The sequence below is a fragment of the Gopherus flavomarginatus genome, chromosome 3, assembly GCF_025201925.1.
Source record: "Gopherus flavomarginatus isolate rGopFla2 chromosome 3, rGopFla2.mat.asm, whole genome shotgun sequence".
Lineage (NCBI taxonomy): Eukaryota > Metazoa > Chordata > Testudines > Testudinidae > Gopherus > Gopherus flavomarginatus.
Window position 1 is genome coordinate 22,038,154 of NC_066619.1, and position 12,067 is coordinate 22,050,220.

Here is a 12,067-nt window from a genome sequence, read left to right on the forward strand (position 1 = left end):
TGTGCAAGGGAGTGAGAGGGACCTTCAGAATCCCCTTTGTTCAAGAAAAATGTCAGAAGAGGCTAAATCAGAGCAGCAACCAGATTATATCCCCCAGCACGTTGTTCTCTCAGTAGTCAGAATCACATGTGCTGTGATATTCACTGGAGAGGTTTGGATATCACAAAGGAATGTCTGCCATTTTGCTTTTAATAGCAATGCAGTCATGCTCAAGACCTCAGTTTCCTTTGAAATAATAGTACTGTTTTTGAAACATGACATTCCCTTTCATAAGAGAGGCCTGGCATGTAAATACTTGGATCACAAGTGATACTAAATTTTATTTTGGGGGTAGGTGGCTCCAGTTTTTTAATGAACTGAAAAAAGCCATTCTGGGGACATAAGTCTTACTGCTCTCTCACATGTGCCTGCACACTCCTCCTCTTCTATTTGTTATAAATGGAATATGATAACATGAGGTTATTGATACTATATAAACGGTTTCGTGACAAATATAATAACTCCATTGCCTATCCCCATATGTTAGCTATGAATAGAGTCCCAGCAATCATGAGATTTTAAATAAATTGTTGGGGGTTCTGTTTTTATTCCCCCTTCTGGCTTCTGAGCCTTTTTGGGTATGTCTTGATGGCTGGTGGGAGTGAATCTCACAGCCTGTGTTTACAGATGCAGGCTAGTTCCCCTTTACTCCCCTAAGAATTTTATTGTAACACAGAGCAAACAGAATATTCTTGCATTTAGAAGAATGTATTTGATCTCTTGGTGGTGAAACGTGGTTTATGCTGATGATGCAGAACTCTGTGTGGCAGAGAGAACTTGATTTTTGAACCATGGCATTGCTTGCCTGCAGGTCTACGGCACTTGCTAGCAGCAATCGCCTCAACCTTCATGATCTGAATAGGGTGAACACGGGCACGGTGGTGGGCACCCATATCAAGGTAGCACTGTGTAACAGCACCAGCAGTTGTCAAGTCTCTTTATTCCCTATACATGTTGTGGGTTCCACTACGAGAATTATAGTGTAGCCAGATACCAAAGTTTTTCTCCCGCAAAGGGGACTTTTCAAATACCTGTTCACAGTACACAATTTCCCCAGAAGACGACTTCTTCTTCAGCTGAGACACAGAGTACCAGAAATAGGACTTGGCAACAACATGATTAGGAGCAAAGATACGCATCCAACAGAGGGGTGGTGTTGGACATTTAGAAGTAGAAAGGTATCGCCCAACAACTTTGTACACCCTCAGGGTGCCCGATGCTTTCATAGTGCTGCCTCGCTCGCTGCCACCCAGAAAAGGAAGGGATACCTGCGCTCCAGCTAGCATGCTAACAACAGCTGTTGTAGATGTTTCTTTGACATTCAGGCTTGTCCCTCCCTAATCGTCAGAGCCTGGGTGTCTACATTGCTATTTTTAGTATGCTAGCACGAGTACGTCAACCCAGGCTGTGCGACAGTGCTCCCAGCTCCTATGTAGACGTACTCTCAGGGGTTCATAATTTTCCACTTTCCTCCACAACCCGCAGGACCTTTTTAAATGAAAGCTGACATTCTCCTGAGATTGTATATCTTCAAGAACTGGGACTTTAAGACAAAATGCCAAATATCGTGAGAGTTGACAAAACTGTAATAAAGAGAAAATAACTGAGTATGTTCTGGAGCTTCTTGAGAAGTCTTGCTTCAAAAATTTGACATCTCAAAGCTCTTACTGCTGCTTTTTTTTACAGAACCCTCCAATTAGGTTCCTAACAGTTTCATTTGCACACTATTTTTAAACAGGATTCTGTTTGTTCCTGCTCAAAGGACTCTTGTTAGAAGATGCAAAGTGTTGTTAATCTGAGCACGCTTTGACATTCTCTTTGGGTAGGGGGTAGGTTTAGAAGAGAAAATAAAAAAAGAGCAAGTTAAAAATCACTTAGAAAAGTTAGATTCCTGCAAGTCACCAGGGCCTGATGAAATGCATCCTAGAATACTCAAGGAGTTGATAGAGGAGGTATCTGAGCCTCTAGCTATTATCTTTGGAAAGTCATGGGAGACGGGAGAGATTCCAGAAGACTGGAAAAGGGCAAATATAGTGCCCGTCTATAAAAAGGGAAATAAAAACAACCCAGGAAACTACAGACCAGTTAGTTTAACTTCTCTGCCAGGGAAGATAATGGAGCAAGTAATTAAAGAAATCATCTGCAAACACTTGGAAGGTGGTAAGGTGATAGGGAGTAGCCAGCATGGATTTGTAAAGAACAAATCGTGTCAAACCAATCTGATAGCTTTCTTTGTTAGGATAACGAGTCTTGTGGATAAGGGAGAAGCGGTGGATGTGGTATACCTAGACTTTAGTAAGGCATTTGGTACGGTCTCGCGTGATATCCTTATCGATAAACTAGGCAAATACAATTTAGATGGGGCTACTATAAGGTGGGTGCATAACTGGCTGGATAACCGTACTGAGAGTAGTTATTAATGGCTCCCAATACTACTGGAAAGGTATAACAAGTGGGGTTCCGCAGGGGTCTGTTTTGGGACCGGCTCTGTTCAATATCTTCATCAACGACTTAGATGTTGGCATAGAAAGTACGCTTATTAAGTTTGCAGATGATACCGAACTGGGAGGGATTGCAGCTGCTTTGGAGGACAGGGTCAAAATTCAAAATGATCTGGACAAATTGGAGAAATGGTCTGAGGTAAACCTGATGAAGTTCAATAAAGACAAATGCAAAGTGCTCCACTTAGGAAGGAACAATCAGTTTCACACATACAGAATGGGAAGAGACTGTCTAGGAAGGAGAGTGGCAGAAAGAGATCTAGTGGTCGTGGTGGACCACAAGCTAAATATGAGTCAACAGTGTGATACTGTTGCAAAAAAAGCAAACGTGATTCTGGAATGCATTAACAGGTGTGTTGTAAACAAGACACGAGAAGTCATTCTTCCGCTCTACTCTGCGCTGGTTAGGCCTCAACTGGAGTATTGTGTCCAGTTCTAGGCATTGCATTTCAAGAAAGATGTGGAGAAATTGGAGAGGGTCCAGAGAAGAGCAACAGGAATGATTAAAGGTCTTGAGAACATGACCTATGAGGAAGGCTGAAAGAATTGGGTTTACTTAGTTTAGAAAAGAGAAGACTGAGAGGGGACATGATAGCAGTTTTCAGGTATCTAAAAGGATGTCATCAGGAGGAGGGAGAAAACTTGTTCACCTTAGCCTCTAATGATAGAACAAGAAGCAATGGGCTTAAACTGCAGCAAGGGAGATTTAGGTTGGACATTAGGAAAAAGTTCCTAACTGTCAGGGTAGTTAAACACTGGAATAAATTGCCTAGGGAGGTTGTGGAATCCCCATCTCTGGAGATATTTAAGAGTAGGTTAGATAAATGTCTATCAGGGATGGTCTAGACAGTATTTGGTCCTGCCATGAGGGCAGGGGACTGGACTCGATGACCTCTCGAGGTCCCTTCCAGTCCTAGAGTCTATGAATCTATGGGTTTGTGTAAATAACTTCTCGATAGATGAGATTAGCCTTCGTTGATCCACTTAGGATATTGTGTGCAGGGATCCTGCCTGCAGACATTTTATAACTAGTCCACTCCTTTTCACCCTCTGCCACCTCCATGCTATGCTAATAACTGAATACATGTCATGGTTCCTACAAATTCCGCTCTCTCCCCAAACAACAACAAAAAAGCACCTGATTTTAAATCCCCCCCTTGTTCATTGAATAAATGCTGTTTATGTCAATAGACTTTTGATTAAACTTTTACACAGCAAACCTATAAGCATCAATACTACTGTCAAGTACAGATATAATGTATAACTCAAGGAGAAAAATCTCTCCCTCTCCCCTGTGTACAAAAGCAGAGGCTTGCGCGCTCTCCTTACTCTTCTTCTGTAGTTTGCTTCAGGATTATCCGTAAGGAGAGTGCCTCTGCTCCGGTACAGAGAACTTGAATTGAAATATTTTTTTCTAATCTACCTTTATCTTAAAATTATTTCATGCTTGTATTAAAATTTGTTGCAATTCAATTTTCTGTCCTTGGGCAGCGAATGCCTTTATTAGCAATAAAACTGCAATGAAGTAAAGCGCGGTTAACTACTAGAGTCGTTTTCATGAACATTTACTTTAAGAAATCATTAAATTCTGTGATTCCAAGTAGTGTATAATAATGTGGTGACAAGCTGAGTAAACTTTTGGCTAATAAGAGCCCAAAAATTATCCCTCTGGTGGTAGTAGTAACACAATATGAAGATACCATAACAGAGGAGAAGAGAATGTGATAAAACGCTGTTCTTTTTTATTTTTAAAAAAAGTACCGATTTTAGTTGGATGTCAAGAATGAAAGAATTGTCATTACCTGTTTTAAGAAATATCAACACTATATTATTGTCCCTTTGTAGGTGGTGGTGGTTAAAGTGTATAGTAAAATGCATTGAGAGAAACATGTTGGAGAATATTAAGCAATGATAAAGGGCATCTGATTTGCTGAGGAATAGTTGCTGAGCTTGTAAACAAAAGTAGGAGGCTGTCTGGGTGTGGCTGGAGACATCAGGAAGCTGAGAGCAGCATGTATGCACCAAGGGTAGATCATGTTTTCTCTCCAGAGCAGGCAAAGTTCAAAGAAAGGCAAACCTTTCTGAAGAAACCTGAGAGAAAGACAGAGAGAACGGTTAAACCCTAAAACCTGTTGTTTTAGAAAATGACAAAGTGATGCCTGGACTATCTTGAATTGAGAGTTAGAAATCATTTAGAAGCTGTCAGTTGAGTTATAATTGTCACTTAGACATCTCCATCAGAGGACTTTGCAAAGCAAAATATTTAACTTGTAAGTCAACACTCGTATGCTGTTGTGAAATTACGTTTATATCCCATTCTTTACTATTGCAGCAAAAGGGTATGAAAGAATGGCAAGTGTATATAATGTATGCTTTTATCAGATTGAATTATTAGATGAAATTAACTTCCTTATTCCTACCGAACTACAAATTTACAGGGTACCTTTTCTCCACCCCACCCCCATCTAAAATTATTTTTCCATCTGAGTCATGAAAAGGTCATTTGTCTTCCTTATTGGAAGTCACATTAGTCATTCAAGCCAACTGCTCTTTTGTGCTATAATCTAAGAATTTCCAGTGTACTTATCTGGCCCCCATTACTGTGGTATTGGAATGCTTTATGATCTTTAATGTATTTATCCTCAAAACACACTTGTGAGGTAGGAAAGTGTAAAATGGGCATAATAATAGATGGGAAGCTGAGGCACAGCAAGAAATGACATGCCCCAGATCACCTGGGAAATTTGTGGGAAAGCAGAGACTTGAACTCTGGTTTCCGGAGTCCCAGGCTAACTTTAATTACTGAATCATCCATGGTATGCTCATTATTTGCCATCATCTCTTCATTTTATAGTACCTCAGGTGCAATTTAAGCAGCATAGGAGAGAGAAAGAACATGGCTTCTGTTGGACAGAGGGGTGATGATTAAGAAGCTGTAAAAGGAAATAAAGGGGCGCAGACATTTCTGTGGCAGTTAAGGTGTGCACTGCACTTAGGGGCAGGGCAGGGACTTCAGAGATGGAAGTTGAGCATAGAATCCAAAAGGTGCATCAGTATAGAAGAATGGATGTGGATCAAGACCGTTGTCTGAGATGAGTGTATGTGCCTCAGGTGCTGACATAGTATAGTTAATGCTCTGCAGAAGAATCCTATTTCACATTAATTTTCCAGGTAACAGAAACTATTGTTAAATGAACGCGGCTTGGTTTGGAAGAGTATAGACTATCACAGGGTTTTATGTGAGGATAACAACGGTGTTTTCCTGGTAATGCACTTGGGGGGAGTTTTATTAATGCTAAATAAGAATTGCAGTCACTTCTGAAATTCTCATTTGATTAAATAAAACCCAGTGATAGGGAGACATTCAATCCTGTGGAAAACAAATGGGCTCAACACCTTTTTTCCTATTTGTTTAGTGCAGTATGTGCTTGCTCGTGGTGGTTTTGTCACAGAATAACTGCATGTATGAATCGGCGCTCTAAATACAGATATTAAAAAATACAGTATCTGTGGAATAAATTGACAACTCATTTTAAAAAAAAAAGTCAGATAAGAATAAATTACAGCACAACTGATTTATTCTTTAAAACAACCAAATAAAAAACCAGAACAAAAAACAAAAGCACAAAACCCCCATGCATACCCCTTTATTTGTACAAACATTTCTTTTATACTTTTATTCTTCAGCTCCCAGAAACACATTTGGTCCTATGCACTATATGTTTGAATGAGTCAATGAGTAGTTCAGTATGCTCCAATGATTATATGACAAATTTCTCAAATGATGTGGCAGGGTTTCCAGTAACTATGACTGTAATTAGACAATTCTTTACATTGCAGTTACGTAAGTTCTTGGTGACTAGAAGGTGTCTGACAAATGTTCATTAGTTAGGATATTTTTAGATAACCAAAAAGGGTATTTGGAATAAGCTTTTTTAAAAACTGGTTATTTAAAGTTAGGCTCCTATGTTTGCATTTTAGGCAACTAAATAAGCAGTCCAATTGATAAGTGCTGAGCATCCAGCAGATCCAGATAAAGTAAGTGGGGTTATACATAGGAGCAAGGGTCTAGTTGCTTGGAGAGACTGTTGGATCAGAGCATTGGTTGACAGATAAGAGCATCAGGTCATTCCGTGGGACCATCACCAACCTTACCAAAACTGTTAGGAGGTAATTATCAGGAAACTTGTGGAGTGTCAATGATCAGTCGCTATCTGACCAGGATAGTTAATCCTCTAGAAGTATTTTATTCCAATCTGCAGATATCTGGCTCAGTTTTTAAAGAACTTCAGAAAGAATCGTGTACAATTTTAAATGGATCCAACTTGGAATGATGAGCTGCACCAAATGTTAGCATTATGTTTGGCAGAAATGGCACTTGATAATACTTGTTGCCAAGATGAGTTCTTATTTCTCAACAGTAACTCTTGTCAATTCTCTAAATAAAAACATGCAGTTACTCTGTGACAAAGCCACCACTTTGAGAAATGTGCTTAAAGAGCTTTAATTGATTACATTTGCCACTCGTGTGGCTTTGAGCAAGTAACTTTAATAAAGTATCTATAAAATCGAGATACTTGCTTACATGCCGCTCAGGGGTATTGTGAGGGTACTTTTAGAGTATTTCTTTAGTTCAAACATGAGTGAGTGACATTTGCATGTGACCATTAGAGTTGCCCTAATTGAGGTAAGAGTGCACACACTGCAAAGCCCTACTCGAGTTACTGCATCCACACTATCATTGTACTCCATTGTGTGAGGTGAAAGGCCCCTTGGGGCATATCCCGGAGTTCTTAGCGCTACATTAATTTGAGCGGCTATCTGAATACTTCCACAGTGTATTGTGGAAAAGCTTGTCTTTCCTTTCCGGCTGCCTGTGCAGAAACGGGCTTAGCCCCTCAACTCACCGATTTCTGTCTGCAGCCTTCATTTTGATGCACAGCATAGATCCAACTTGGAACAATGAGCGGCACCAAATGTTAGCATTAATGCAACTCTCAATATTGGCAAGTGAAGTATTTTGCTTATCAGCTTCCTTAATGCTAAGGGCAACATGGGTCATTATAGCCATAAGAACATTAAAGACTCAATACATCACCTTCAGGCACAGCACTGAATTTGTTTATAGTAGAACGAGTTTATTAACAGAAGAGCATGGGTTAAGTAATACCAAGTAAATGAGAGAGAGGTAGAGGTGGTTACAAGCAAATAAATGTGAAAACACATACCTAAAAGTCTACAACTTAATATAGCAAGATACAGTCTTTGTTCAAGATGGTTTCTCTCACCTACAGTCTCCTTTCCAGCTTTTTACTGGCCAGGACCCATCACAGAGATCAAGTGGTTTGGTTTCTTTGTCTCCTAAAATGAAGGAGAAAGGTGGAGTCTCTCTCTGTTCCTTATATCCCCAAAGGAATGTTTTTGTCTTACAAGTCAAGAAGACACCTGGGGATTCAGTCTCCTGGGTCTCTTGGAGCTGTGTTAACTCTTTCTCTCTCGAGTTCAGGATCGGGATATAACCCCTGCTGGTTAGTTCAGTGGCTTTGTTTACAGCTAATATGTAAATTGATGTAAACCCACGAATCTTTGTCAAGGACAGGCCTGTTTATCATCTTTACCTAGGCTAGGCTGTCTGGCCTTAAACATGTTTTAGTGACAGCATACAGAGGGAATTCATAACTCGACATATAACATTAACGCATACATTTTGCAATGATATTAATAAGTAGCTGTCGTGATGCCTCACAAGGCATATCTTTTACCAATCTTAATGCATTAGTGTGTAGGATGTGAATACTTAGATGACTACAGTCACAGGGTTTATTTGTCTGTGTAGGTTACTGCTTTTCATCTGACTCTTCGCTCTGACCGCCTATCCCCCTGACTCTTCAGAGGGCTGATCACATGCTGGCTTCCAGAAATGCAATTGGTCTGAGTCTCCCAGGCTTGAGATTGGCAAACTTCTGTCATGGGCTGAAATGCCCTCCTACCATTGGCAGCAATCCCTGGCAGAGATGCCAGTCTCACCTCTCTTTATAACTAGTTTCTTCTACTGACCTTTGGTAACTTGCCACAAAAAGAAAACATTCATACACCACAGTAAGAGGGCCTTTCCCCAGTTAGACTAAGTGCACACCCACTCTCTTCCCACCTTGTTTCTGTAGACTTGGTGAACCACTAACAGTGAGGTACTAATATTGCCACAACCCAATACCAGGCTTCATTTAATCTATGGATGGGGGTTTGAGATAAACATTTTCCTCCTCTTAGTAGTCTGCCTCTGTATCCCCAGACCAAAGGGCCCACCAATCTGGTTATTCTAAAAGCACCAGGTACCTGCCGTTCACACCCTTACTTCCAGTAAAAACGTCTCTGCCACGTGAAGGCAAGTGATGGGGTGTTTGGCTGTCAGACCCCCGTGTCCTTTACCTCAGGGATCTGCCCCAGCAGTAGCCCCCCACACTGGGTCTCCCCTCCCAGGGGAACCCTCAGCCTGCTAAACCCACCTTGCCTCAGAAAGAGAGAAGAAGGATGTGATCTGCCAGTGATCATTTAGCCCCCTGCTCACTGGGGCTGATTGCAGTCTGTAATGGCCAATCATCATTGGCAAGGGGTTAAGACCAGCTGCCTCTACCTATTCCAAGGCTGCACCTCTGTAGCCCCAATAGCTTCGTACACCTTCACCACGGCCTGCAGCCTGGGGGGTTTACCAGGCTGGAGCTCCTCAGCTCCCCTTGCCTTTCCCCAGCACTGCTCTACCTCTGGTACCCTGCTCCCAGGCATCCAGGTCCTTCTCTCTCCACTGCTAGAGAGAGACTCCTTCAGCTTCTTATATGGGCCAGCTGGGCTCTGATTGAGCTGGCCACAGCTGTGACTGCTTTCCCAATCAGCCTAGCTTGACTGCTTTTAACCTGCCCACTACCCAAGTGTTGGGAACACCACTCCTTGCCCATAACAGTCCTTTTGAGGAAGCTCTCACCTTACAATATGAGCTAGTAAATAGTAGCTGTGCTGTTGAGTACCATCGTATAACAGTGCAGTAGAACTTTTTTCTCTTTGAAATTTTTTTAAGTGTTTAGTATCTTGAATTAAACATTTTTGTTTTAAAGAAGAGCTCTTTGTAGCTCAAAAACTCTCTTTCACCAACAGACGTTTGTCTAATAAGATATTCTTCGAATGTTTGCTCATGTCCATTCCATGTTAGGTGTGTGCGCTTGCCACATGCACTGGTGTCAGAAGTTTTTCCCTCAGTGGTATCCATAGGGGCCTGGCTCTGGCACCCTCTGGAGTGGCGGGCATGTGCCGCATTATCAGGGGCACTACTGGCTACCCTGACCCTCCATTACTTCTTACCGCAAGTGACGGTGCTGGAAGGTTCCTTTTGCTTGAGCAAACCTTTCCTTCTTTAGAACTGTTCATTGTGAACCTTCTATTGTAAATAGTTCTGTCAGTTAATATTAGTCCCCTGAGTGTGTTTTTAGTTAATTATACTGCCCCAGATGGGAGTTAGCCTCGGGATGGCACATGCCCTGCTCCCTGGGGTTTAAGAACTGCGACTGTTGTAGGAAGCCTATGCTGGTCAGTGACCACCAGACGAGTAGTCTCATTAGTGACAGGTGATGCATCTGCAAGAGCTTTAAGCCTCGCACTAAAAAAGAGTAGGACATCCAAGTTAAAGTGCTCCTTATGGAGTCAGTGCTGACACTGGCACCAGAGCAGCCTCCAACAGACTCCGTGCACAGCACTGCAGCTTCGGTGCAGAGCGCCATGCCAGTACTGTTGTGGGACAGGTGAAAATCCACCTCCACAACACCTGCCAATAAGAAGAAGAAGACCAGGAGAGGTCGTCTTCTGCTCGCAAGGGAAAGGAGAGGGTGGGAGGCAAGCCTAGACCTACGAAGGGCGGCTCATCATCTCCAAGTGGGAATCAGACGCCAGCTTCAGTTGAGTGGGTAGTCTATCCTGGGATGCGCCTGCCACCCCAGACAGCAGTATGGAAATGCCATTCACCCCGGAGGTCCTGCAGGCATCGCAGGATATTTTGTCCCTTCCAGTGCTGCCCACACCAGTGATGGCAGCTCTCTGATCCAAGGGTAAGCCTGCCCTTGGACCACCCTCTCGGTCCCTATCAATACAGCTCCGCTCGCCACCTCAGGGAGCATCTTGCTAGCGCTTGACTGCAGGGCTGTCTACTAATCAAAGCCCTTAGCGCCAGTTTCTGGATTCCGGACATTGCTCTGCAGGCTTGAAGTGTCAGTTGCTGGTAGTACGGTGTAGAACTACCGACGCATGCACGATCCCGTGACCTCAGTACTAGGAGCATTGTAGCCATTCACCCTCAGTACTATGCTGATCCTGTGAAAGCCTTCATTGGGACTTGGTACAGTCACCGGCCTACCAACATAGGTCACCTTACCAGCGTTAATGCTCACCATCATGGCTTAAGATGCAAGGTACGTGGTCCGCAGAGGAGCTGAAGTTGTATATAAACCTCAAATAGCTCAGGGCGGTTTTCCTCCCAGTTATCTGGCCAAGTGGTTCAAGTGCTGATGGACCACACAGCCTCAATGTTTTACGTAAACAGGCAAGGGGGAGCATGCCTGTCAGCCCTCTGTCAAGAGGCACTCCACCTATGGGATTTCTGCATTCAGCGTGCAATCTACCTGGAGGTCTGTCACCTTTCCTGCCTCAGGAACATGCTGGCAGATCACCTCAGCGGATCCTTCTTCTCTCATCACGAGTGGTCGCTCAACTCAAAAGTGGTCCAGATGTGGAGAACTCCCTGAGTAGATCCATTTGCCACCAAGCAGAACAGGAGCTGTCATCAGTTTTGCTCCCTGCAGGGCCTCAGCAGGGGCACTCTCTTGGATGCCTTTCTCCTGTCCTGGTCAGGAGTCTGATGTACATGTCCCCGTCCATCCCGCTTGTCAGCAGAGTACTGTCAAAAATCAAGAGGGACACGGCTTGAGTCATTATGATCGCCGTGGCGTGGCCGTGCCAGCATCAGTTCGGCATGCTGTTGGATCTGGCAGGCATTCCCCTACCCCCACCCAGTGGCAGCTGTTGGACTGCCCAGACCTTCTCTCGCCTTCTGCACACCAGCCTCACCTCCCTTCACCTCATGGCATGGATGCTGCATGGTTGAACCCAGAGGAGCAAGCCTGATCCAGGAAGATGTAGCAGGTCCTTTTGGAAAGTTAGAAAAACTACTCCACTAGGGCAGCATACTAGACAAAGTGGATGAGGTTCTCCTACTGGGCGTCTGAGCATAGCGTGTCCCCTACGCGCTCTTCTCTGAAGTCCATTTTGGAATATCTGCTCCTGAAGAATCATGGCCTGGCCCTCCTCTCTATCAAATTTCATCCAGCTGCCATCTCGGCTTTTCATCCGCTGATCCAGGGTTAATCAGTGTTCTCACACGAGATGTCGGTCAGGTTCCTGAAGGTCCTTGAAAGGCTCTTCCCTCCCGTTAGGGATCCTGTCCCCCAATGGGACCTCACGTGTCCACCTGATGAACCCTTGGGCTC

General features: G+C 43.4%; 1 protein-coding gene and 1 pseudogene across 7 annotated transcripts in view; one reads left to right on the plus strand and one right to left on the minus strand.

The window, feature by feature from the left end:
• Positions 1 to 12,067, plus strand: part of NEDD4L (NEDD4 like E3 ubiquitin protein ligase) — a 359,045-nt gene that overhangs the window by 117,704 nt on the left and 229,274 nt on the right. The gene's annotated exons all lie outside the window — the stretch shown is intronic.
• On the minus strand, positions 737 to 1,291 carry LOC127047003 (60S ribosomal protein L18a-like; annotated as a pseudogene).